Source organism: Anser cygnoides, chromosome 2 (assembly GCF_040182565.1).
Source record: "Anser cygnoides isolate HZ-2024a breed goose chromosome 2, Taihu_goose_T2T_genome, whole genome shotgun sequence".
Taxonomy (NCBI): Eukaryota; Metazoa; Chordata; class Aves; order Anseriformes; family Anatidae; genus Anser; species Anser cygnoides.
Window position 1 is genome coordinate 93,237,998 of NC_089874.1, and position 3,897 is coordinate 93,241,894.

Here is a 3,897-nt window from a genome sequence, read left to right on the forward strand (position 1 = left end):
TTAACTCCAAATAAGTTTGACAGAGAGGAAACTGGGCAGGGAGGTTCCAGCTTCATTCGGGTAATGTTTAAATACTTCATTTTGGCTTCATCCTATTATTGGGCTACAACACCTGTCTGCTGCCATATTTCAAAATTTTTCAGGGGACAGGATCGCCACACTCCATAACGCTCTACCAGAAACGTGGCACTAATGCTCTTCATCCCACTGGTTATGATGCTGGGGTAAGGGGGGACCAACACCTCCAAATGGCTGTCACAAGTGGTGTCCCTCCTGAAAGCCCACACAAAAGGGAAGAGGAAGCCTCACTACATGGCTTGTTTTTAAAAGAGAGCCACACACTGGGAGTGTTATTTCTGCATCCCTCGATAAATACCAAAACCTGCCAAGTTTCAGTAAGTCCACAGCAGCTCCAGACCCACCTACCAAGGTCTGCTGTGCAGTTATAGTTTCCTCCTCCTGCAGATGTTATAACCTGATGTTATCAGCATCACTGAATGCAGCCTGAAAGGTTTTCAAAAGCTTGTTTCTTTCGCATTAACCCCTTGCCCAGCCTTTGGCTTCCTGCAGACGTCCCTCCTGGAGACCAGCCTGGGATCCTCTGGAGTTTGGCTGCAATCAGCAGGAGCTCCTTGGTCCTGTTAAAAAATAAAATAAATCCACAGCTCTGTTGACACATGGCAACATGGCATTTCTGTCTACGGCAGGAACATCGCTAATTTGACATGATGTTCACCTAAGATGCTGGAACAAGTTCTCAGGCAGCCTCCTCAAGCCAAATAAGCAATAGGTAGAGTATTTGTGCAGATGAGGGAAACCCAGACCCCAGAAACCCCTTCCTAAGCTCTGGAAGGGACCCTCAGTCTACGGTGAGGGAGCCCAGGCCAGCGGCAGCTCTGCAGCCTCTATCTCCTCCCAGCCAGCTGCACCCAGTGCAACTCCTGCCCAGCTGCTCCTTGTTTGCAAGACAGGTGTTATTTCAATATGAAATCCACCATAACCAACTTTGTGTCAGGACTGCAAGCAGAGCAGTAGGGTGGGTTGTTCTGCTTTTCTCTTTTCCCCACAAGAACAGAGTCAGTCTCTAAAATGATCTGCAAATGGCAAAGATAATGAAGATGTAAATAGGGCATAGTAATACACACCATTTTCTACGCCCAGCGATGACACAGAAACAGAATGCAACAGTAGTTTTCTTGAATTTCTAGTATTTTCAGCTTTCCTGCTGTCTGCTACTCTGATGCTGCTTGTGAAAATACATAACTGAGCATGAGAGTTGATGCCCAAAATTCTAGGATAGGAGCTGGGGAAGGTGTCATTGTGCAGCTGAGAGATTCTGCAGTGTACAAGAAGTCTAAATAAGAACATTAAAAAAAAAAAAAAGGAGAAAAAGGGTTAATTATGGAAAATGTGCATGGGTAGTAAAAGAATTCCTCATCATTTTAAGTAGCTAGCAAACATAAGACAAGGAAAAAAAATGTGAAAGGGGATCATGTGAGCACATGAGAGTTTTTAAATCATTCAGAAGAAAAGAGGAAAGAAAATCACTCTTAACTTTATAAGTTGAGGCAGGGAGTGCTCTCCACCCAGACTTGAAAAGTGGCAAGCAAAGTGCCTCCAGCGTCCTCTAAAAATGAATTTTATGCCCCATTTATATTTTCATTATTTATGGAGTTTTGCTGATAATCCCTCCTGCCGGGAAGGAGATGACCACCATCCGACATCTGCTTACCTTTGTTTGCAGCTGGGACCACAGCCATGGATTTGTTCTGCTTCAGTGAGAAGCCAGGCTGATTTGATTATTGCCTTCTAACATACAAAAAGACTGCTGCTAAAAGCTTCACTCAGGAAAGAAGTTACAAAAAGCAGGTTTTAGCCTGTTTGCAAGCTATGGCAATGAAGGAAGCCAAGGGCCAAAAGACTGTGTCACTTGCTGGCCCACAGGGTGCCACCACTGAGCTCAGCCAGCGAGGTGGGACCAGGGCTTGGGCTGGGTGCCCAGGGCGAGACTCCAGGTCCCCACAGGGAATGCTTGCTCTGGTTTTGGCAGAGGCAATATCCACATGCATCACTTGGTGTGCTGCAAGCAGGGATGCTTCTCTGTGCTCCGGAGGGATGGAGACAGGTCAGGCTCTCACCTGGTGTACCTGACAAACTATGGGCAAGACCCCCTGGTGCAGAGTCCCCTTTGGGCAGGTGTAAGCAATCTCTGATGGGAGGCCTTTCAGTTCATCCTTGTCCTTCAATTTACATAATTTAGTAAGTCTCACGTTCACTCAGGCCTGTTTCTGTCATCCCGATTTATGCAGGGTGCTGTCTGTTCCTGGAGGAAGCCAGGGAATGACCCACACTTAAAGCTGAGAAGTCACGCTGGGATTTCTTTAGCTTTAAGGAAAGCATATGGTCTTTCCTACAATGTCCGGGAAGTGATGCATCCTTTCCAGTGAAGGCTGCCTTGAATAATCAGGAGGCAGAGGGGAGAAATTTTAATCTCTCCCAGTCCATCTATCACTTGATACACTCTTAGATAGCCAGAAGAAGCAGCAGGCCAAAGCCTTCTACAGGGCTGTTGGCAAACTTACAGGACTTTTAGTAAAATCTCTTGCACGTAGAGAAGCAGAGGCACTTATCCCCATCCCTCTGCTGGGGCTGACTGCTTCTCCTTGGCTCCCCCTCCTCCTCACCCTACCCATCCTTCCACCCAGTGGTCTCTTCCCTGCAGACCCCTACAGAGGTCACACACAGTAGAAAGAAGAGGAAGAAACAGCGCACAGGGAGAGGGCAGGTACCAGCAGGTACCACCAGGTCAGAGTAACTCAGAGGTATCATCGGAGCTAAAAAGGAAGCTCGTGAGAGCACAACCCGGTAGGCCAGGAACATGGTACTGCCATAGTCAGTGACAAGCCACGGACTTTGTACTGAGATTACAAGGCCTCAGGACTGAGCCTTGCCAGGCCTGCTCTGCCCAAACTTCTCATGACCTGCTTGCTTTACTTGGTTCGGCTGTAACAGCTGTTTTTCTGATGATGAGGTTGCTATGGGTAATTTGCTTTACTTTTGTTTATGGCTGGATCATGCAAAGATAATTTTATAGAGACTGCAGTAACAAGCAGTTATGCTATAAAAATTGGGATATTTACTAATCTAACATAATGATGCAGTGTAGAGGACCTTGAGGGGCAGAGGCACAGTAATAATTATTGGATTAGTCAGTTAAGATTTCAATTATACTACTAAGAAATTCTTGTTTTTATCTACAAGTTGTGTTTCCTTTTCACCCACAAACAACACTTTGAGCATAGCAAGAAGGAGCAGGAACCTAGGCTTGGTTGCCACAGAGGGGGAAGGTAGCTGCAAAAGGTGGTGCTACAAGCCAGCACACCAAAACCACCCTGCACAGAACTAGGGCAACATGAGCTTTATAAAACTACAGTGCAAGGAGGGAAAGAGAAATGAGCAAAGGAAAGTCTTGAGTTCAGAGTAACAGCTGCAGCAATTACAGTACAAGCATACCTGCAGGCATGCCTCGGCACTGCATCGCTAGAGTTGAGCAAACACATGTTTTGTTTCTCTTTCTGCATTGTTGTTTATGTTTTACCACCAGCAAAACTTGGTCTCCAAATGCTGCTTCAAGCTAAAGATATTGAAACATTTCCTGGAAGAAAAAAAAAAAAATATATATATATATATATAAACAGCTTTAGACTTTTGAATAATTTCCAAATTTTGCCAAATCTGACCCAAATCCAGAAAACAGCTTTGGCCAAATAGAGCCTTCTGTTTCAGATGATAAACTATTTGAAAGCAAATAACAAAAAATTGCCTGGATTGAGTTTTCTAACTACAAACACAATGTAACATTTCTGATGTAGATCCAAAGACCACACTGGAAGAAGT

At 45.1% G+C, this 3,897-nt stretch overlaps 1 long non-coding RNA gene across 1 annotated transcript; it reads right to left on the minus strand.

Moving 5' to 3' along the window:
* Positions 1-237: 237 nt before the first annotated feature.
* LOC106047406 (uncharacterized) lies at positions 238-3,645 on the minus strand. Its single transcript, XR_007168554.2, has 3 exons — positions 3,514-3,645; positions 1,146-1,354; positions 238-638 (listed from the first exon to the last, which is right to left on the minus strand). It is a non-coding gene; the product is annotated as an uncharacterized lncRNA (long non-coding RNA).
* Positions 3,646-3,897: the final 252 nt, after the last annotated feature.